This window comes from Callionymus lyra, chromosome 2 (assembly GCF_982586985.1).
Source record: "Callionymus lyra chromosome 2, fCalLyr1.hap1.1, whole genome shotgun sequence".
Taxonomy (NCBI): Eukaryota; Metazoa; Chordata; class Actinopteri; order Syngnathiformes; family Callionymidae; genus Callionymus; species Callionymus lyra.
In genome coordinates, this window is record NC_141819.1 from 43,660,486 (window position 1) to 43,684,917 (window position 24,432).

A 24,432-nucleotide genomic window follows, 5' to 3' on the forward strand; every position below is an offset into this window, starting at 1 on the left:
CTGGGATGGGGCCAGGAACAGACCCTTTACACTTTCTCAGTTCAACTGGAAACATCAAGGTGTTCCTCATACCGGAGCTTGACTTGAGATGTTCAGGCCGATTTGAATTTAACTGATGTCCCAAAGGATTTATCATGAGGCAGCTCCGGAAAAGTGTCTTTCACCAGATACACCAACTACAAAACAATACAAACATAATTTTAAATTAAAATATAATGAAAAATGAAAATTAAACTTTTAGATTTTCAACTTTAAAAGAGCCACAGGATGTACAAGTGCTGCTCCATGTGAATGTAACATGTTAATTACTATTACAAATAAACGATTTAAATAAAAAATAAAGAATGAGATTTATTTTATTTCAAAGTAATACTTCTCAAACTTCTTAATTGAGCTAACTTTAGACCATAAACCCTGCTACCAGAAAACAAAAGTGGAGGGATACACAATTTCGAAGACAGAGACAAAAAGAGATATGGTTATTTACCTAAAACGAAAATAAATAAGTTAATATTAATATTTTTAAAGAAGTTTAGGGAATGTTGGTTCCATCAGGTACTGAAATAAATGATGTTAAACTAAGACAAAAATACAACAACAAAAAAATACTGTAATTGAGAACCCTACATTCAGCCACCAGAGTAAAGTAGAACGCGAACACAGGTGATTTGTCAGAAAAAGATAAAAAAAATTAAAAAAATAATAGTTAAAAAAAAAAAAAAGGCTTATATTAATGAAAACAAAGATAAAATATGGAAATGGTTAAAAACGATGCAGCATTATTGATTTTAAAAGTGTTTGGCTTCAAACTATTGATTTTGAATTGGTTAAATATTTGGCCAGCTTTTAAAGAATCCTTTTAAAAACTCAGCTCACAACAGAAGAACACTCACAAAAGATTTGGAGAAAAAACACCCCTCAGCTTAGAATGTTGCTGCAGGTTGTGCAAGATATTCCATGGATCAGTCGGAGGTGTTCTGGTCTCTGGAGCTTCTTTCTGCTGCGTAGGAGGAACCATTGCATCTACAGCTCGTCCACTGCATTTTCGAAGCATCAGGATTTAATTCTGCTCGAGAAAGACAGGACTTGAGGATGACTGGGAGAGTTGAGGGGGAAGATCTGATCTCACTGCTTCACAAGTACACGGTTTTGTTCAGCTCAACTGGGAAAGACTCGTCATGGTGACGTCCTGATGAGTGTTTTTCTGACCAGAGCCGACTGCTGATGTTTCAATTAATCATGGTGGCCTGAAAGATCAGAAGATGACTGAGCCTCAATGTGTCAACGTTCTCAAACTCAACCACACACACATTACAAATATATATATTCTTTTTTTTAAGTAAAGTAAAAACATGACTATGTTTAAAGTTTTCTTTTTTATTTTTTAAATTTAAGTATAATGCAACCCAAAGAAACAACAGGCATAACGCTTCAACTGTAAGGTTGAGTGTCTTCATCAAGTGGCTGAAATAGAGCTTGAATTTCACTCGATTAACTATATATAAAAAATACAATGATTTACATGGTTTGATCGATAGTATAGATAGATACTAGTGGATGTCATCTTAGCAACTCACGCTTATGGGATATTACCAAGTCATCTATGTTTGTTGTAGTGTATGTTAGAGGCTAACTGAGGCTAAAATGTTCCAAGAAACACCTCAAAGATCTTCCCTGTCAGTTACTGTTCCGTTGCATCACCCTGTGACTCAAAGATGTAACAGACTGAGGGAGAAGAGGAACAAAAAAAGACGAGAGATGGACTTTCACACAACAGCAGTGAGGGAATAGAACATCTGATGCAGCAGGAGCCATAGCAGTCTTTGATGGGAGAAGCGATCGATGTTCTGTATGTTCCTTCTGATGAATGCACAGTTGTTGCTCATAGTCACAATCTGCTTTCATTTTCGACGACTAACAATCTTGAGGGGGATTCGAACAAAAAGCATGTTCGCCGAGTCTGGGTCACCATAGGCATGTCAGAGCAGCATTAAAACGACCCACACTTGCTCTCCTCCGCTTCTCCGGACGGACTTTCTTTTCCTTTTCTTTTAGAGGTGTAGTTGTGTGCACCTTGACAGCTGCGTGCGCTCGTATGCATAGATATGAATATGCAGAAATGTTCTCTCTGCATGACAAACTCAGCTTCCACCCACACACACAGACTCACACACAGACACACTAACATCCAATGTATCGAAGGTCTTCTCACGGAGCATGTGTGTCACATCCTCCACCATCTCCTGCCTGTTTTCAACCCGTTGTCTGAGAGTGAAGAAAGTCAAGTGACACTCTCTGAGAGACCCCCCCCCCCCCCCCATTAGCATTAATTAGCCCCAAAATAATACTGACAAAACAAAATGCAAACCAAAAAATAAAAAAGTAATGCTCCCTAAGAGTGAGAGAGACTTTATTGAGTAACCACTGGGAACGTAGACTTATCCTCACTCTTATCAAGAAGGACTGAAAATAGACACATTCTGACGTCCTGCATCAACGTTTAATTGTCCTCATCTTATTAACTAGAGCCATCAGCCAGTCAGTTTCAAGAATTATCTTTCATCACCGTATGGTATGTTGCTGCAACAGACTACAAGGCAATCTGTAGACTAACTGAAAAACACAACCTGCTACTTGTAATATTTATCTCTAATGTTACCAGCAGATGACGATGACAACTTGTAGCCATGCTTCAGTCACAGCAAGCTGCAGGTTAAATAATTATAGCTGAAGATCAAATATTTGTTTTGATGTGGGATCATGTTTAACGTTTAGACATTTGTGTCCACCAGAGGGCTCCCTGATGTGGAGAATAAACCATATCTATTTAGAATTTGTCTGTACTTTGTGAAGTTGTTTTCTTACCAAAATATATATATGACCGTCCTAATCTGTCAAAAATATTCTGAGAAAAGTCTACGGTTCCTGAAACAAATTTACAAACTCTTCATACAAATGTACAATTTCCTAAAATTTTGAATTTGTTTCAAGACATTGTGAGTTTTTGTTTTATGAGTTAGATAATTTGTTCCAGTAAATTGTATTGTCGTTTCAGAGTTATTACATTTGTTTTGCGCTTCTGGGCCACTGTTCATGTTTTGTGAACATGTGTGCGTGAACATGCGTTTGTGGGTGGATATGTGTGTGTGCACATACATATGAGTAGGTGTGATTTTTTTTGAGTGCATGTACTGTATATTTAGTTGTGTGTGTAAACATGTGTGTGTGTGTGACTGTATATGTTTCCCTGAGACAGATTGTGAACTGATGTGAGTATTAGACACTTCCTGTTTGTTACTTTTTTGACAAGTGAATAAAGAGTTTATTCAGGGTTTGAAATCAAGAAACTTCTTTACAATCCTTTTTTCAAATTAAGTGTGTGGTTGCATGATGTTCAGCATTTGTTGGCATTCGACACAGTGACACAAGTGAACATCCAAGCGTGAAGCTCATAATTCACTTTAACAACCGACATCTCTACTTTGCTGCCTCCGTGCGTTTCCATAGCAACATACTGTTGCTGAGCTAGTCGCCAGGCTGCCCACTCAGCTCACACAACTCTTAAACACACACTCGGCAAGGTCATGGATACATCAATAAACTATTCAGGTGTAGGTGAAGCTCGCTTGTACGCATGCAGTTAGACAAACGGAGGTGGAATAGAAAGATAAAACATATTAAAAGGAAATAACAATAACAATATTATTGTAAAATAATAGAAAATAACTCATGCCAGGCACCCCATCAATGAAAAAACTAAAAAATATTTAAAGCAATTAAAGATTGAAACTCAGATTTTATAATCGTCAACAATCGTCAAATTAAACATTTATGGCCGTAAAAAAATTCCTTTCTATCCTTAAAGAAGATTAATAACAGTTTGTGCCTTTAAGAGCAACTTTCCAGTCTGCGTCCACTAAAGACGCTTTGCTGGTTTGATCAACATGTCTTTGCCTTCTGGAGCAGAAGTGTAGCGCAGGAGAGGACAGACGTGAGGGTGGGAAAGGTGAGAGAAAGAAAAGAGTCAGATGGAGAACCAGCAAGAAGGAGAGTCTTGCAGAAACCCAGAGGGTATCCTGCCATCCCACAATGCTTTGCACTAACCTACTTTGGTATTTCTGTTTCTGTCTTTGTCTCCGCAGTGCCCTGAGTGGGTGCTCGAGTTTTGTGCTGCTGTGAGATTTAGAATCGATCATACATCCTATGAGTCACTCAGAGCATCTGGAGACCCACAAATTCTTTAATTTGTTTGCGGGAAAGATGGAAACTCCAGCTGGTCACCCCCAGCTGGACCCCTCTTGTTTCCCACAGAATAAGTAAAAAAACAGTGTGAATCATCCCTGTCACTTTACTCAGCCTAAAAAGGAAACCATAGGAATATTTGAATGTCTGTTGCAGGACACATAAAGACACACAACCATTCACACACACACACTCATACCTACTGACAATTTCCCCAAGTTCCACCTAAACCTCTATATGTTTTGGACTCTGGGAGGAAACCGAAGTGCCCAGAGTAAATCCAGGCAACACGGGGATAAAATACTAACTCAGCACAAGTTGGCTCCCAGCTAACCTGGAAGTGAACCGGCAACCTTCTCGCTGTGAGGCGATCGCGCTAACCACTGCGCTTCCCATCCAGAAATAATTAAAATATTCCAAACTGCAGTGAAATCCATGAAATCAACATATTTCCACTTCGTACTTGAACCAGATCTGTCATTCAAAGTCCACTCAGCCTCCAAGTTCTGGTGTTTCCATCGGTCAGCAGGATTGTCTGGACAAGGAGATGAGGGACGGAAAGAACAAGGGTAGACGAGAGGAGGGAGAGAAGAGTTTGACTCTCTCGGAGTTATGATCAGGAAGCCCAACTTCTGATGAAATATCTAGTGTAGTTGAATCTATTGTGGTTGTTTTAGAAACATATTATTTTCAGGCTTGTCCAACTAAAAGTAGATCCTAAAGCAGAACTACATCAAAGGATTGTAAATGTAAGATATGAAAGACAAAATCAAGGACATTTGTGTGCAAAAAGCGTTTTCATACTTTGGTGCTGAGATTGACTGTAGAGGCTTGGAGTAATTATTTGTCAGGGACTTGGAGTGGAGCTGCATAGACAAAAAATGCCACCTGGTTGCCATTATTATACGTGGATCGGCTCAATCTACAGACGGTTGAACATGTTTGTTGCTGGCTCCCCCTAGAGTAATAAAAGTGTAGTTGCAACAGTATAGTAAAGTTGTACAATCCTTACTCTTCTTCTCTACTCACCCCATACTCAGCATACATGTCTGAGGACAAAGACTCTCTATGTCCATGCAGGGATTAAACTTCATATTGTCCTGTTTACCTCCTCATCAGGCTCACACAACTGTGCTCAACATTTTGCTTATGTTTGTAGAAATGCTTTGACCGGATTGGTTTTTCGCTAAAACTACGTACACCATCCTCTTTCTACATTCAGAAATGGAGTACAGGAGAGTTTCTGCAACTCTTCCACAGATGGTTGTTGCTCCTGCACCCCCCCCCCCCCCCAGGGAACATAAGTGTTAATCCTTCTACTATTTCCTTGAGGAAACTGAGGTTTTACGGATTTAGGCCTTGTGTATATATATGTGTCTTTATGTAGATCGTGTGTCATCATGTGTGTCACTTGCTCTGTGTGAGCGTCCCAGAAAATCCAGACCTCGGGGAGTTGTGCTCCACTTTAACTCCTTTATTAATTCACCCGTCGCTCTCGTGGTGGCGTGCCAGGACAGATGGGAGCAGGAGGGGAGGACATCAAGACTCAAATCAGAGAGAGAGGTCGTAAACTAATATGTTGTTCGGCCGACTTTTACGATCAGAAATGACTACATATAAATTGACTAAATGACTGTTGGTGGAGTTGCTCTGTATCAGTTTGTGAATCTGCAATGAACCACAGTTTTGAAGTTCTATACATGTGGTTACTTTGGTTGCGAGCAGAGGGCTCCTTGGAGCAATGAAGGTTACTGATGTACATCTTATTGAAAAATAAATGGAGATGGATTGCTGAATCCAACATATCATGGTCATTTTCAATCAAGCTGTACTAAAATTAAATAACTATAATAGCTAGCAAATCACTATATATGTTTGTACTACTAAGTTGTGGACCCGCTACGAAGCTTACTTAAACAAATCTTGGTTCCAAAAAACACATTTAGATTAATATATTTGATTGTTCATTGAACAGATTGTTTTAATATCTAGCTACAACTCTATTTCTCTGTGATAAGATAGGACACAGTTTATTACTGCATAATAAAGAATCTAATCTTGCAAGATTTACTTAAAAATTGGATTGAAATTATGAGTTATTTGTTGACAGACAGAGAAATGGATGAACGGTTTAAAAACAATCACCTCTTTAGTAGAGGTAAACATGTGGTATAATACTAGAAAACTATGTGACTAAGACATAAAACTCTAGAAAGATTACACAACATGTAATCCCAGGCTGCTCTGCTTTCTTTATATTTGACTTTAAAAAGCCATTGACAAGTGTGGAACAGGATTGTTACAGAATTATGTCGCTTCAGACGCCTGAAGAAAATCCCGGATGTGTATTTGAGCTGTTTTGCTTCAGGATTATTTATAGCCGCCAACACAATACTGGAACGTACGTGTTTATCTAGGCTTTCACTTTGCTGTCATATTCAACACAAGTCTTTATCTCCATAACCAACCTGAAAATGCCTCATCACCATGGCGACCTGAATTCTGAATTTAAATAATTCTGTCTCCTTTGATGGACTAATTGGCACGTGCTTTGTTTTGTTGTTGGTTAAAGTACAACCAGACTTTAAATGAAGATTCCTGGAAATGTGTGTATGTGTGTGTGTGTGTGTGTGTATATATATTTATATATATACAGTATATTGTATATATGTTTAAGCAGAAAATACATTGGTTGGTTGGCTTTTAGTTTGATCGATAATAAAAACATTTGTTTGATTGTTATTATATGTAAAAGATATATACATAAACACATTATATAAAAAAAGATAAGACAAAAAAAGACAGGCTTACTAATACCACATTACTTAACATTGGTACTGTAGTTCTTGAACACAATTATTGGCTATCTTTGTCTTGAAGGTCTTGGGAATGGGTCTCAGGTCTCTCAGGTGATTTGAGCCTGGGCCATTATAGTTGTTTCAAAGGACAATAGGCCATGGTTTTATCAATGATAAACATGACACAAGTGTACATCTCTTTCTGGCCCACTACACATAGATTGATTGACATAATGTTGTTGTAATATTAATAGTATTAAAAAATTATAAAATAAAATAATAATAAATAATAACAATAATAATAATAATAATAATAACAACAACAACAACAACAACAACAACAACAACAACAACAACAACAATAATAATAATAATAATAATAATAATAATTATTATTATTATTATTATTATTATTATTATTATTATTATTATTATTATTATTATTATTTTCTTGCCTTTGACACTCTTTACAACAAGCCTACATAAAAGTCAATTAATATGCATTCTTATAATGGTATAAGTACATACATTAAGTAATGATAGCCATTAATTTGTCTTAACTTAGCGGATTGGTTGTTCCATACATGAATCATAGTCATAAGGGCTGTATCAACCCGACTTCTATACAACACAATGATTGGTCACAACACAATGAATAAGGCTTAATATTCCAATAAGTAACCCTGAAAAGACACACCTGTGAAGTAAAAACATTTTTGGTGACTATAATTTAAAGGTAATCAAAAATAATGCCAAAGGTCTGCATAGCAGTCAACAAATAAAGAGGTGGCTACTATGAAGGAACTACAAGACACGTTTTGAGTTCATAATTCTGCATGTGTTTATTCATAGTAATAGTGATAATCTATTATGTGAACAATCATGTAAACAAAGCATAGAATGAGAATGTGTGTCCAAACTTTTGGCCTGTACTGTAAATATTAATATAACTATTGCGTTATTATTATTAATCAATTTTACTACTTTTTTTCCACAAAAAATATGTACCCTCAATGCTGTCAATTGAACAAACAACAAAAAAAATGATTGATGCCCCTTCAACTCCCCTCTTCCAATAGTTTTCTTCTTTTTAACCAGCTCTCTGCAGTTTCGGGATATTCCGTCCCGTGATGCTTCATTAGAGCTCAAATGAATCAGAGTTCAGAGTTTGACAGCTCTTTTCTTTACCTGACAGTTGCACTTTTCACCCTCCCTGTGTGTCATTTGCAGCATAGTTATTATTCATCTCTTGTTAACCAACAGCCAGGAACCATCTCTGTTGGTGTGTGAAACTTTTTACCAACTTTCTCTACGATCATTTAGCTAAAAGATGACTTCTCTCACTGTTAATATGTGTATAAACAAAAATATGATCGTGTTTAGGTTTTATTTTTGTATATTATTTTGCCGTTGCTTCTGTGACTGCTAACTGCTAGCCCTTAGCAAATGTATTTCAAGATTGTAACTCGCATATATTCATATTATCAGCGAAAGATCAGCATTATGGGAGCTACCTATTTAAGTAGCTTTCTATTTGCCAGCTGCTGGTGCTACTAACTACTTACTCAGTGTCCTACTTATAGCGATATAACAGACATCTGCTACTTTTTTGCTTGTAAGCTTATGCTTCTATTTAAAGAAGCAGATAGTCACAGCACTATAAAAAAATACATAGGGAATATAAATATGTGCATGCCTCATTCAAAGTAGTTTTTTCAACAAATAACAGATTCATCAAGTTTTTTTTCTTCATTGAATCGTATAATAACTGTTGTATTATCGTTAAGAATAACTCTAACATCTTTTTCATCGCAGTTTTCTTTGAAAGACTCTAATTGTCTCCTGTAAGTGCAGGAGAGATCACTTTAGCAGCAAAATGTAACAAAACATCATCATGAAATTGTTCCTATGAGTTTATGAGCTATTTCTCACAAACACTAGTCGGTTGGACAGTTGAGACTGCCAGGCGTTCGTGATTGGGAATAAAATCTTTATTGCCAGGATTACTTTTAGATACAGTGTATTGTATTGTGCGGGGGTATTCAATCAGCTGGATCTTCACAAACATTGCTTCCCCGATCGTGTAGTGGGGTGTAAACGATAAAAAATGCTATATTTTACAAGAGTGAGGATATTGAGGGAACTGATGAAGTGTTTCGCATCATCACTCTATAGACAGAAAGTCGCTCTTGGTGTGAGTTGCCACAATGCATGGGGGCTTTTGGTGTGAGTCTGGGATAAGGAGGACTAGAGGTGATATCTTTCTTTATCTGTTTGTCTTTTTTTTGTTACAGAGAACTTCATGAATCGAGTAAAGCACAAATCAACAAGATATTCAACCAACAAGGATTTTCACGGGGACTCGGTTTAGATAAACGGCGGGAACATGATCGGCGCGATGTCGCACCCATAGTGCCGTGTCGGGGAGTCCAGAGGGGGGAGTAACCAGGAGTGGAGATGAACCTGATCAGGTGTCGGCAGTCACCTGGGGATCTAACCTTCACCCAACACTAATCTCCAGGGTGACTAACAGTTCAACCGTAACCTCCTCTTCAACAATCTCAACCCTCATCGTTTGACGGCAACGGTAGGAAATTACATGTTACTTATTTTTTTATGTTTTTTAAGTTCGATGAAATTATGATTTCATGGTCTTTGTACCTGGAGTAAATCCACCACTAACGTAACTCGCAGGCCTCACAAGTTAATGTGGCCTTGCTGCTGTGAGGGAATTTCTTTCAAGCCTCCTTGAGCAAGACACAGAGCCCATAATTGATGCTGATGAACTGACTGCTGTCTACATCTTCAATCCATAATCTCTGTGAAATGAATGAAGGTAGTAGATGGAGAATACTACTTTGGTGTCCGACACGACTTCAACGAGTTTCAGAGTCCCAGTCGATGGAGTATTTTGGTATTATAGTATAATATAATATATAATAACTGATAATATAATATAATATAAGTATTATATCAAAAGCTTAATATTTCACCACTACATTAAAGTCACTTTAATTGTTATAACAGATTAAGTTATTTTGTCAATTAGTCCCACTACATACATGCATATTACCCAATCTCCCTTGTTTCTCTTCCTAATGGTTGCCAAGTCTGTTTGTCATCTTAAAACTCTGCAATTAAAACTATCAAATAGAAGCCAGGAGGAAATAATCGACTAATCGTCTAATTTGGATCGTTTGAAAACCCCGAGCATATTTCCATAGGTTTAGCTTCATCCATTTGATCTCCATTTACATCCAGGTATATCATCCTCATTGTGTTCATTCTTACACAACCCGACCTCTCTTTTTTCTTTTGGTTGTTGCCATGGAAACCTGTCCAAATTATTGTTCGCTGACTCAGGGAAACAAAATAAAGCTTGATCACTAGGTGGCATGTCAGAGCTGTTCAAGAAACTACAGGAAATGTTTTTTTTACTGAAAATTTAAATAATAACTGTCACAAATATTTTGCTCTGCTAATGGAACTTAACTTTTCTGATGCTCTGGAATCTTCATTGTTCTGCTTTAAACCAAAGCTAAATACAGCAGTGAATTATATCACAATTGGTTTGGTGATGTATTTAACATTCTCTGTCTGTCTGATTTAAAGGCTTAATGTTTGGATGATAAATTAAAAAATGATTTTTCTCTTCCAACAATTTAATTTAAAGCTCAGCTGAAAAATCTTCTTCACAAAAGTACAATGGCCACCCATGTTATATAGAGCAAATAGTACACCGCAGATAAATGCCACCAAATGTTCAGCTACATCTGGCCGCGCAGCAGATATAAAGCAAGAACAAGTGGTACTCTGCCAACGTGAGTCATTTGTTAAGCACTTTTCATACACGTTGAAATTCAACAGATTAAAAGGTTAGACTGCATTCTTAAACCATTTACAATTATTATTATAGTATAGTATAGTATTGTATTTACGATAGAACGGAAAACAGTAATATACAGTTTAAAGTGCTAATTCCAAATTTCTTTCTTTCCCTTCTAGTTAAACTGCCCAATGGTCTCCTCTCCTCATAGACAACAAACAAATGTGTTAGCTATCTTATTTCAATCACGATGAATACGACTCTTGACTGGTGGATGCACAACATGAACTTGTTTCACTCAGCATTTTGCATATGCTTGTGGAGAACTGGGACCCACAGCTGAGGCATGGCTCATTTAGCCTACATAAAGACCTATAAACATACTCTGTAAAACCAATATCACAAAATTAAAAAAAGGGGTTAACATCGTCGCTTGTAGGTGTGCCAGAAGGAAAAGCTGACTAATTCACCACTCACTCAGTTGGATGTTTCGCCTGTGGCAAACACAACTCACGCAGAATAGCTTAATTTACTCTGTTTTCCATGTATAGCGAAGATGGATAATTTGCGATGGCATTCCATGTTTTGAATTATTAACAGTTATTCATTGATGGTCACCTTAAAAAAGTTGATGCTACCAAACCATCCACAACACGACTAATGTCCATTGCTATCCCCCCACCATCTAACTACTCTGCTTAGATGACTATGAGGAATGCAGGATCTTTTGTCTTTGGCTCACCCACGATGAACCAAACTATGATTGGTCAACTTGCCACTTACAGCACTCTCCATACCAATTTACATAGCTTTGACTTTACCAAAGATTCATGAAGTTCATACCAGGTCTAAAAGAGACAGATGATTCTAATTGATTGACATCCTGATTGTATAATCAGTCCAATCAGAAGTCCTAATGAATGAAATATGATAAAAGAAAGATACACCTTGTTTTTCGTTATTATTCTGGCTGGCAAGTGCTAGAAAAAATATCATTGATGTCACCATGAAAAAAGAATATATATATATATATTACCAAAAACATTGAAGGTGCTGTGTTATTATTGCTCGGTTAAATAACTTAAAAAGGCATTTTTTTGTACTTTGTACTTTGTACTGTAAGTGTACATTTTGTTTGTCAGTGCAGCCTGCCCTTTAAAACATTACTTTTCCATCTACATCTAAATGCATGAAATCTACCATTTTGAAAACGTATATTTTGTACCCAGAGTACGAAACCTCCAAAAAGACAACCACTCTGATGTAGCTTGCAAAAAACTGTTTTGGGATTTCAGCATCTCTCAATTATTGAAGTCTGACTATTTAAAAAGATAATCCTCAACTTGTTCAACCTGTAAATTACACGTTCACCTCTCACTGCTGAACAACCCTCTCTAATGGCTCTATTGTGACAGTAGTTTGCAGTAATGACTTGGTTTGGGATTGCATTCTCTCTTCGGCGAGAAGGACAGTAGCCAACCACCGACATTTGTGGCAAATGAGGCAATCTCAAATGAATCCTTGGGCTGATTCCTCAGTCTGAGCTGAATGGCGCTCTGGAGTTAATGGATTTTATTGAGAAACTCACAAATGAGTCACTCCTGGGACTACAATCCCATTTTAATCCTACTTTAGAAAGCAATTTGAGTTTTTGACTTCACTTGGGGACTGTTGCAGTATGTAGTTTGTGAATCTAACTGGAAAATACAATCTATGAATCACCAGCAAACATATGTTGTCTGGTAGATGGTTGAGGAAAAACCCAGGCCAGAACCATTGTTATTAGATTAATCAATAATTTCAGATTGATTAATAGATTAATAGATACTGTCAGTGAGGTTTGTTGTTTGTGGCTATACATGAACAAGGTTAGCTAAGCGTAGGTCTATACAGTTGCAATTGTGAATTGCCTTCTTTAAATATTAATGTACAGGCATCAAGTACAACACATACAGTTGGCATGTGTTTATTTTTACTGGAACTATTCCCTATATTACATTGCCAAGTTTTCACTGATAGACATTGTTAGGAATCTACTTTGCTTGAAAAGCTGTTTCCGCTTCCAGCGTGGCCTGTGATCGGCTGCTCCTCAAGTCGGCTCCTGCTATTGAGTGTTAAAAAATTATACTATTTATGCAGATTTTTTGCTCATTTCTCTAAGGATATGTCTCAAGCATTATGGATTTATGATCGTGACTCTCTGTTTAGCATCAGAAAGTCGATGGAGGATTTTTACACACAGGACAATTATGATCGAGCGTTTCCTCATCCGTTTCTCTTTGACACGGGTTCTCCGGAATACCGGCTCTTCTGTCGGATACCGAGTGAGTTCCACAAGAAATAGAGGAAGAAAAGCTCTCGTTCTGGTGTACAAGTCAAGAGAAGACGTGCCACGGCTGCAGCTCACCTGGACTCTAACGCCATCAGGCATCGATGTCTGCGCAACATTCCTCCCTGTGATGTGTGTGACATCCTGTCATCATTCCCGTTTGTCTGGACTTCAACGAGTGGTGGTCAGATGTTTTAATTTCCTCTTTTTAATTCGGTGTTTACACCAGAACTACCCGTAACTAGCTGTAACACACACAAGGTCTCAGAAGCATCTTATCTCAGCCGATACTGAAGACAGTTTTACTGCTGTGTTTGACCTCTTTTCTTCAATTTTTGCCTTAACGTGAAGAATTTGATTCACTGTTTTACTTATCATTGTGTTAAAATACTGGATCAAGTGGCACCTGTTAAATCGTACTTGAAAATGCAGAAAAAACAGTTCCCTTGGACAAATGAAGATCTCCTAAGTCTGAAGAGACTTTGTCAAAAGACTAATCGTCTCTGGAAGTCCGCTAAACTTGAGGTGCACAGACATCACCTCAGGGATCTGATGGAAACTGCCAGTTCTGATTACATTCGGAAACTGGTAACAACAAATAAGAAAAACCCCAAAGTGTTGTTTGAAACTATAAATTCTCTCGTGTCTCCTGCTCCTCAAATCACGCATGTCTTCTGTAAAGCTGTCAATTCAATTCAATTCAATTCAATTCAATTCAATTCAATTCAATTCAATTCAATTCAATTCAATTCAATTCAATTGTATTTAAAGTGTCTTATCACTATAACTATATAACACTTTACAGTTGAAGTAAGACTATAGTAGATAAGGAAAAACAGATCCCAGCGATTCAAAAATGAGCAATAAGCGAAACAGGTTCTGTGTGGAACCCCTGCTGTCACTGAGCCTGTCTTCAAATTGTGGTCCTCCTTTAACTTTTTAACTCTGACTGATATTTCGGCACTGGTGAGCCAAATGAAACCCTCCTCTTGCTCATCGGACATCCTTCCATGTAGGCCAGGGGTGGGCAATTAAAATTATTCAAGGGCCACATTCAATTCTGTGAATGTTGTTAGGAGCCGACAAGCAAAATGAAAGACCCCTAAAAAAAAAGGAAATGCGTCATTTGGTGGTGACATTTATTAAGCTAAATATGCTGCAATTTATTCTTGTAAAGATGAGTTTTTTTCAAAACAGTTCTTCAGTTAACTTAAAAAAAATGTTCTGAGGGATTAATATATACTCGAAAAATTATACACCAAAAGGAGGGAAGTGTTATGGGAAAATGTAAATTAATAATAAATACAAAATACATTTGTTAATGCATTAGAACCATTTATACATGATCATACTTTGACATTAAGAGGGCTGCATAAATGCAGTCAAAAGGCCACATGTGCCCCCCGGCCACACCCAGGTCTGATGTAGGCTCTTTATTAAAGTGTTTGATGTAATTGGCCCCTGGGTTACCAAAATAGTAAACCTCTCCCTTTCCACAGGGGTTTTCACAATGCATTTAAGCATGCCATTGTGGAGTCTTTACTCAAATAGCCAGGCTTAGACCAAACTAACCTCAGTCATTTCAGACCTATTTCTAAGCTCCCATTCTTGTCCAAGATCTTGGAGAAGGTGGTGTCTGAGCAGCTGTCTTTGTTCCTTGACCAGAGCGGCATCCATTTGAAGTTTTAGTCTGGCTTCCCCAAATTTCACTCTATGGAGACAGCCTGAAAGGGTCAAGTGACATCATGATGTTGGCTGATTCGGATATATACACTGTTCTGGTTCTCTTGGGAGTCTCAGAGACTCAGTAGACTTGACTCCATCAAATGCAGAAAGATCGTTCCAAAGCTTAGGAGCAACAGCCTGGAAGGATTTCTCTCCTCTGGTCCTGAACCGTGTGCAAGGAACCATCAGTAGATTCTGATCCACAGACCTCAGACCCAGAGCTGGGATATAAGGCTGAATCAGATCACTCATGTTAGTAGGAGCCTGACCATGAATAGATCTGAAAGTAAGAACAAGAATTTTAAAGTTGATCCTGAATGAAACTGGCAGCCAGTGAAGAAATTTAAGGATCAGAGAAATGTGAGTCCTTCTACTAGAGCGGGTCAGAGTTTTTTTTTATTAACTGCAAGCGAGACAGTTCCTTCTTGTTAAGACATGAAAACAAAATGTTGGGTGACTTAGGCCAGTCTGTCAAACTGAGCCTGAGAAACCTGGGTGTTGTATTTGACAAAGACATGTCTTTAGAACAACACAGAACACTGACCAGAAACTGTTTCCTTCAACTGAGAAAAATCTCTAAACTTAATGATGTCACAAAACCATCTGAAGCTTGTAATCCATGCGTTTGTGTCTTCTCGTTTATACTACTGTAACAGGTTATTTTCGTGTCTAAACAAGAAGGAGCTGTCTTGCCTGCAGTTGATACAAAACTGCGGCAAGAATTGTGACCTGCTCTAGTAGAAGGACTCACGTTTCTCCGATCCTTAAATCTCTTCACTGGCTACTGTTTCTTTCAGGATCAATTTTAAAATTCTGGTTCTTACTTTCAGAGCTATTAATCAGGCTGGTTTAAAAAATAGTTTGTGGATTTGGGTATGAGCTTTTTTTTTTTTCTTTTTTTTTTTCTTCTTTTTTTAAAGTTCTTTATACAAGTATTTGTGAACGTACTGTTGTCACGAGCTAAATGTAGACATGGTTCGAACTGCCTCACCTTTGTCAAGGCTCTTTGTGTTAGTTGAGGCTCCTCCTTACATCAGTGATCTGATCCAGCCTTACACCCCAGCTCTGGCTCTGAGGTCTGTGGATCAGAATCTGCTGATGGTTCCGTCTACAAGCTTCAAGACCAAAGGAGATAAATCCTTCCAGGCTGTTGCTTCTAAGCTTTGGAATGATCTTCCTCTTCCTCTGTGTTTGATGGAGTCTACTGACTCCTTTAAGAAACATCTTAAGACATACTTATTTGTGCAGGCTTTTTCCTGATTTTCTGGGACTCCTGTGTTTGTCTTATGTGTCTTGGCCTTTTATAGTTTTAACTGTGTATTGTTTTTTGACTGTTAAAGCGCTTTTTGACCCTAGTCTAAAAAGGCGCTTTAGAAATATCCATTACTTACTTACCTACTTACTTACTTTCAATAGTATTTGGTTATCTTTTGGCTGCTCCACTGTTGGTCTGGAACGCTGTGCCTTCTCATCCCTGCTGTAGTATTCTGTTTTAGAAGTTGTGTTTTCTAAACAGTAAGTAACAACGTCGTTCTTTGGATGAAATTGTCAGCGTAACTTCTCTGCTGTGTGAGCATCTAGTCCTCTTCATTATGCTGCTTTGCACTTCCTATCCACAGGTATCCACTCTTCCTGTGCGATGGCAGTAACAGTCGCCATAGCAACAGAGTGCCTACATTGAAGCGATAGACAGAAAAGGAAAGGCTATATTGTTGAATAGCTTGCTCATCAGTTTAAACTCCAGATTGGTCTCCTAGAGCTTCTTGTGAGCTTGTCTCAGCTTCCTCTCACCAGTTTCTTCTGTAATCCTCTGTGCATGCCTGTGTACCCGAGTTAAGGGCCAATTATACTTTCAGAGACTAAGGAACATGTTTCATGATCCACAGAACTGGATCCCTCGTGTGTGGTAAATGCAGCAAAGCTCCTCCTCCACAACATTGCTGGAGGTAAATCTGCTTGTTAGCTGCATTATTTACTTTTTCTTGTTGTTGAAACAAAGTCACACGCCGGGGCATCCACTAAGGCATATGTGTCAAACTCAAGGCCCGCGGGCCAAATGTGGCCCGCCATGTGATTTTATGTGGCCCGCCTGCCTTACCTTATATATCTTATTTAGTGCACCACATGCAAGGCTGAGTGCAGCCATTTTTATTTAATTGTAAAATGCTACATCACACATGTTAGCAGCTCACAATTGTTGGTTTTACAGTAGTTATGCCTCTCAAGTAATACATTCAAAGTCATTTAACAATAAGGAGTAGTTACATTTATTTTACATTAGCTTACATTTAGTTACATTTATAAGTTACATCTGGCCCTTTGAGGGCAGCCATGATGATGATGTGGCCCCTGGTGAAAACCAGTTTGACACCCCTGCACTAAGGACTTCCTGGCATAGTAAGGAAGGACCATTCTGCAACCCAGCTTCTTCCTTAGGTGTGGCACAGAGAAGTCATGTGCTAATTTGTCTTTGCTGTGACCTCCTTTATTTATTTATTTATTAGATGACAAAAATGGCTGATATACGTGAGACAAGGGGAAGCTTCTCTCATCTTCTTCCATTTATCTGGATTGGCTCGCGGGGGCATCAAGTCTGGCAGCGAAGCCCAGACTACCCTCTCCCCAGCTATATCATCCACCTTATCCTGAGGACGCCGACGTTTCCGGGTTAACTTAAAAGACAAAGTTACTCAAGCTTTGTCTTGAACAACTTACCAGCAAGGTGTATAGGGGCATCTTTTCATCAATTCGGATCAGATTTTACCCGTTTTTTCATGCAATCTAAATCTTCAGCTCACTACTTACAGTTTCTGAAAATTGCTGAGTGTAGGGTTGTAGATAAACTAGTATAGAGACAGTCTTGCCTTTCAGCTTAGCTGACTTTTCACCACCACAGATCAGTGGAGCCTAGGCATAACTGCTGACACTGCTTAAATCCAGTTGTCAATCTCACGCTCCATTCTTCCACCAGTTGAGTGTAAGACCCAAAGAGAATTGAACTCCTCCATTTGGGGCAACCTGGATATTCCAAGAGAAAAAATAAATGCATTTATTTAGTCATTTAGCAGGAAGGGTCAAAAAGGAGGGATTGGAGCGTGGATTGTCCATCGGTGGTAGGAGATATTATATTCTATGAAGCAGTGGTGCCCACTAGAGGGTCCCATAGTCCAATGAATGGCTTCATTACATGTCTCCGACATGCTGTCAGGAAGAATTGTGGCGTAACAACTAGGTTGGCTGTTTTTCCCTAGTCCTTCCTTTTAAGTCAAATTCTGGGGACAAAAGTAACCTGTAATTCTTGTTTCTCAAATCTCAGTGAGTTGCTGTGACAATACAGCAAAGCAAAGTGTCTGTAGCATCTGATGTGCCCAGAGATGTCTTAATGTCTTTGTTTTCTATGTTTTTTCAAGTTATTACCTATTATTTTACTTCAGTAAACACCATTTATTAAATAAATCAGTTCAAATGGGACATATTCTAATGCATTTATTTCATTATATTTTCCTCTTCGCCTCGGTAACCACTTAGCTGTGAGACAATCACAATGTCACTTCTTCTTGTCAATGGCCACATGAAGCAGTTTAAGAAGTCTCAATTATCAATCACGCTCATGCTTTGGCAGTGATTTTAGGCACAATTACATCTTCATGCAGAGAAATTTGTCAAAGATAAATGTTATCATCACTGAGCGGTTGTAATTGTCATTATAAATACTAATTTCACTTGTTTTTGTTTTCTTTTGTTTAACCATTGTCCAATATAGTGTACATTATTATACATTTTAAATACTATACATAATTTAACAGTTAGTTGGTGACATGAGTTTGGTCAGATGAACATTAATATACAGTATTTTGCTTCACCACTCAAGTTATATATCTTAAAAATAATTAGAAATCATATAAATTAATAAATATAAATAAAAATACACTCATCTGGGGCTCATCTGTATATTATTAAAACAAATCAGTGTTCATAATAAATGAAAGTGTTTAGTAGAAACAGCTGTGTTCAGTGGTAACATCAGCAGGACAGTGGAAACATCACATTGTAATTATGACCTTTTTCGATAGAATCAAAACATCTGAGTGTTTGGTCAGAAAATGCTCAGTAGATTTATCTGTGATAAATATCAAAATGTAATTTTACTGAGAGAAGACGTATCAGTGAGAGGAGCATAAAATAACATTTAAGTGATCTGTAGAAACATTGTTCAGTAATGAGAATATGAATATGTGTCTTCTCAAATTATATTTACCTCACAGGTTGTGTTTTTTATGTTTGTATCTATTCTGACAAGAACAACCAAAGTCGAATCACAGAATTTATTTTAGGCCACTGAGGACACGCGAGACAAGGTGGGAGTGAGGAGAGAACCGAAGCAGAAGTAGGTATGAAAGGCATAACGTGACAGTTCAGTCGGTCTTCGCCCATAAGTCATCGTGGCGCGAGTTAGCTGGGATCACGAAGCTAACACGGTGTGACATTGTAGAGAACGGAACTGTAAAGGGTGATGACATCAGTGAAGACAAAAAGAAAAAGAGATAAGAAGTGTGGAGGGGCAAGTTAATGTGCTCAGTTGCACTCAATTTACACTGCTAATGCACCACTCTTTTGTTTGATTGTGTCTTTGCTTCACCAGTTGTTGCAAAGATGTTTTTTTGAAATATGGAAATTTCTGCCAAACTCCATCAAGCATGGTTTCACACACCATGCTTGAAAAACTCTCTTCATTTTAGTCACTTAAGTTTAAGTTTATTTTACAAGATTACAGATAATAAAATGTTTTTCTCTGTAATTCTCAATTTACTCCCTTGTCTAAGTCGTTTCATTAATCCCCCTTGTTAGCAACTCCCATTCATAAAACGTCAGGTCATGATGTATGGAGGGTGTTCTTGTGTAGCTTATGAGAATATGAACAACATAAAATCAGTTTGGAAAAGCAGTTTTGACAAGCAGTATTTTATAATCGAAAAGATGCATTCATGTGTAATACCATGTTTGTGGCGGGAATTAAGTGCAGTTTAATGGGTGAGTGTTGCTTTGAATGTCAAATCAATAGATAGATGAGTGATGGTTCTGGTTAATTTAAAGCAGAATTATTCCGCTATTTCATGGCCTACTTAACGTTCATGGTAAGTAAGTAAGTAAGTAAGTAAGTAATATTTATTTATATAGCGCTTTTCCAGACCAGGGTCACAAAGCGCTTAAACAATCAAAACAATACTCAAAAAAGTACATACTTTAAAGATCAAGATAATACTGAGAACAACACAGGAGTTCGAGAAATTCAAGGAAAAGCCTGAACAAATAGAAACGTCTTAAGATGTTTCTTAAAGGAGTCAGTAGACTCCATCAAGCGCAAAGAGAGAGGAAAATCGTTCCAAAGCTTAGGAGCAACAGACTGAAAAGATTTCTCTCCTTTGGTCCTGAGCCGTGTGCGAGGAACCATCAGTAGATTCTGATCCACAGACCTCAGAGCCCGAGCTGGGGTGTAAGGCTGGATCAGATCAGTGATGTAAGGAGGAGCCTGACCATGAATAGCTTAGAGGACACTTTGTGGCCTTTTCAGTTTAAAGCGATGTAGGGTTACATTCAATTACTTGACATCCAATAATAATAGAACAGTAGCATCTAGTGGCCTCAGATACTGAAGACACTGTTGAATTAAACGATTTCAGAAGTAACCCCTCCAACATAGCTAGCAAACCCAAAGACTTCATTCAAATAATTACTGGACCGCATCACAAAACCAGGTTTGCGGTCTAAGTAATGGGAAGCAGGCTGACTGAAAACCTTTCAAAGAACTTCTCTCTGCTGGAAAATATGATAAGATAAAGTTCAGATGGAGACTGCTACTGATGCTAAAGGAAAAATGAATGTGTCTTACAATCCAGTGTGAGACCATTTGTCAATCAATCTGATTTCAATGCATTTTATTGGTATTTTTTACTTTCTTTCTTTTATTGTTTAGCACAAGTAAAGGAAAAAAAACTGTGCAAGGTGGGATAGAAGCCCTTATGGGCTTGTACAGAGATCCTCACCTGCTTAAATCAGATTTATGACATTGAGGCTAAACATTTATCGAAAAACATCCAAGAAAGTGCAAAACAAAAATATACATCAGAGAAACAACAAAAACACATTCATTGCATTTAAGAAAAACTAGGTAAAAATCAAATTTGTTTACAAGTCAGAAGAACAGAACATTAATCAAGAGTGATTCATAATGTTAGGATGATAATAATAGTTCCTTCAGATGCTTTTTAAATGCAGTATAAGAAGACATTGATCGCAGCGTTAAGCTTAGGTCATTCTAAAGCTTTGGGCCTCTAAAGGCAATATCGCTTTGATGGTTTGCAGTGCGTGAGTTAGGTAAAAGTAAACTATTCTGTGTCTATGATATGAGTGAACATCAGTGGGAATGAACAGATTCTGTAAATTCCTTATTTCATTGTCACCCAAACTGTAGTTTCCTCTGACTTTATATGGTTTTATTAATCATATTTTAGACAATTTGTATCACATGTACATCATGCATGTTTAATCGTATAATTTTTAACAACAGTAAAAGATGAACTACATTCAAAAAATGTTTAGATGATCAGACAAGATATCTATTAAGATTGAAGAGGATCAGAGAGAGAACAGTTTTTGTTTATTCTGCACCTTATTCATACTTGTCTATTTCATTAAGCAAAATATGTATTCCATTATTACATGTATGTTATAGTGTTAGTTAATTTATTACTTTCATAACTTGCCGTAAGTGTGTCATGTGATCATTATGTTTATCATGTGAACATGATGTGTCATGTATTAATAAACAGTGTTACTTATGTTATTATGAATTTAGTGCATCAAACATATTTATTTGTCTGTTAATGTATATTGTCTCTTATGTATATTTTCCCATGCAAGATCATTTGAAGTAGGAGTAGGAGTAGTTTAGTCGAATATATGGATTTGAAGACCTTTACACTGATTATGTTTTTCATTCCAGCAGAATTTTCCACATTTTTCCCCGGTTGATCTGTATCATGGTTATTGAAACATGGTTGATAAAAATGTTCTCTACATTCGTTATAGTCTTCATCAGGTCTGAGTCTAGATTGAAGGTCATACTTAATAAAGTAGTTTTGAAAATAAACCAATGGTTGACATTGGGACGTAGTCTCTTGCTGCATGCTTGAGAGGTGCTGTAGTAAAGCCTGGGTTGAAATAAATCTGCCATATATAGAAACCGTTGACAGGAACATCGCTGGGATTGTGTAGCGACAAACTTGTCACATTTATTTCCCCATTTTTGGTCAGTGGCTCGTTGGCCAATTAGTCGCCTCCGTCTAAAGTAAACTTTTCTTCCCTCACAGATCCTTACCACTCAGTAAGTAACAGCAGTGTCATCAACTGCAGCTTTTGGCCTCAGAAATAAACATAACATAACATGAATGGAGTGTCACCATGGCAACGGTGGGTTCTTCACATTGCAAGGAACAAGACAGTGGAACATGACTTCCTACAGTTCTGCTCCTCTCTTGTCTTCACATCTGCTCCTCAGTTCAATTATTGTTGGGATGTCTAAATTCTAATACACAGATGAATAACCACCTGAACATGTTTTTAATCCACAAACTGAGACTTGAAGTAAATTCTAAACATTGACTTTCCCATTCCAATAACATCACTGTTTATGTTTCATGTTTAAGTCAAAACATATTTATTTGTTTATTATATGTCTTTATAATGTTTTACTATACAGTTTAATTCCATATTATGTGTCAAATCTTAAAAAAGTGATATCAAGACACTTTACAATTACCTTAACTATATGAGAGAAAAGAAAAACAGGTTTCAGTCAATGAGTGAATCGCAGTTGGATAGTGCAGATAGCAATTCAAATGTATAGTCTTGAGTGTTTTTGGATCAAACTGCCTATATATAGATTATAGACTATATATAGATTGTCAAAAGAAACAGGCCAAGAACAGATCTTTGTGGGACACCATATCAAGTGTGTGTTGATGAGAGGTGGTTGACATGTAAATAATCTTTTCTGTCAATCAGGTAAGATTTGAACCTTTTTGATAGCAGTTCCACCTGTTTGGTTTTGTAGTCTCGGTCGAAGAGACTCTGGGTCAACAGTGTCAAATGCATTATTGAGGTCTGGAAGAAATAGTACTGGAATACAGCCCTGGTCCGGGGCCATTAGCAGGTCTCTGTGCTATGGTGTTAAAACTAGACCAAAACATGTCAAATTGTTATTATCAAGATACTAGTGTCCAGTAAAGCTGAAACGTTTGTAGCAGAGGATACTATGAGGTCTTGAGTCTTTCCTCCTTTAAAGTTATGTTTTTTTTTTCATGAAATCACTACTGCTAAGTTTTTATGTTCCTCTAAACTTTCCCTCTTTTCAGACGAAGTGAAAACTGAACATATAAATGGAATATATAAATTGAGATGAGCCAGTGAAAAGAAACCAGAGAAAGGTATTTCAGCATATTCAGCTCAATTTAATGTGCACCAGAGTTAATGCCAATGACATTATGATCTCATGTAACTTATTCATGACGCGATGAATTATAGAAACCTGAATGAGCGTAGGCCTACAAGGACATGTCTTGTGGTACACTCGTGTCTGCACTTTTATAAAGTTTTATCTTTCAGCCCAACTAATTGATGTGCCCGGCTCTACTCCACTGTGACCCCATAGTTCAGCCTTTCACAGGGATGTTACTAGGCTGTTGCTGCAGTAATGCGGAATAAGATACTATACTTTGTGTGAGTGTTTAAAGTTGAAACAACATTAATGAATTAACAAAAAATCTACAATAACTTTTTTTTAACTTTCTGAAACAATTGGGGCTTTGTTTTTTTGGGTATCATAGTAACAGCCTTGACTTATATATTTTATGTTTGTTTTTACATGTGGGGTGTGTGTTTCTTTATGCCCTATGTCTATATTAATTAAGTGCATGCGTTTGTTTTTGTGTACCCTTAAACTGATTTTAAGCTTGTGGTGACTTATTTTTCATGTGAAGATATTTTAACATGTATGTTTCTATGTATATTAATGTGTCGTGTGTATGTTTCTATGTATGTAAAATGTCCTGGTACATGTGTGTTGGAACACATGTTTAAATGTCATGGGATTAAAATGTGGTGCATGCTTGTATAAGACCATATTTGATTCATGTTTACACCAGCTAGCGCCATAAGAAATGAAAACGTTTTGTATGCCATTTTCCGTGCAGGGAAAGTGGCATACAAATGTTGTGTGTTTTGTTAATGTATACGCATTATATCAAAATCAGAATTTCTTTATTGTCAAACTGCAACAACAGTGCTTTACGATGAATTTCAGTTTAGCGTCTCTACACTGCTGTAAACACAAAATTACAAAATCAATAAATAAATATACATTTAATGAAATAAAAAAAACACAATGTACAAAATAAACAAGTGATATAAGAATAGAAATGACAACTCATATGTTGAATATGAATATATAAGCT

The 24,432-nt window shown here is 37.3% G+C and overlaps 1 protein-coding gene across 1 annotated transcript in view; it reads left to right on the plus strand.

Annotated features, from left to right (window-relative positions):
* Nucleotides 1-24,432, plus strand: part of lrrc7 (leucine rich repeat containing 7) — an 83,805-nt gene that overhangs the window by 1,081 nt on the left and 58,292 nt on the right. The window contains exon 2 of the mRNA XM_087785401.1: nt 9,335-9,627. The gene's annotated coding sequence lies outside the window, so the exon portion shown is untranslated. The remainder of the gene's footprint in view (nt 1-9,334; nt 9,628-24,432) is intronic.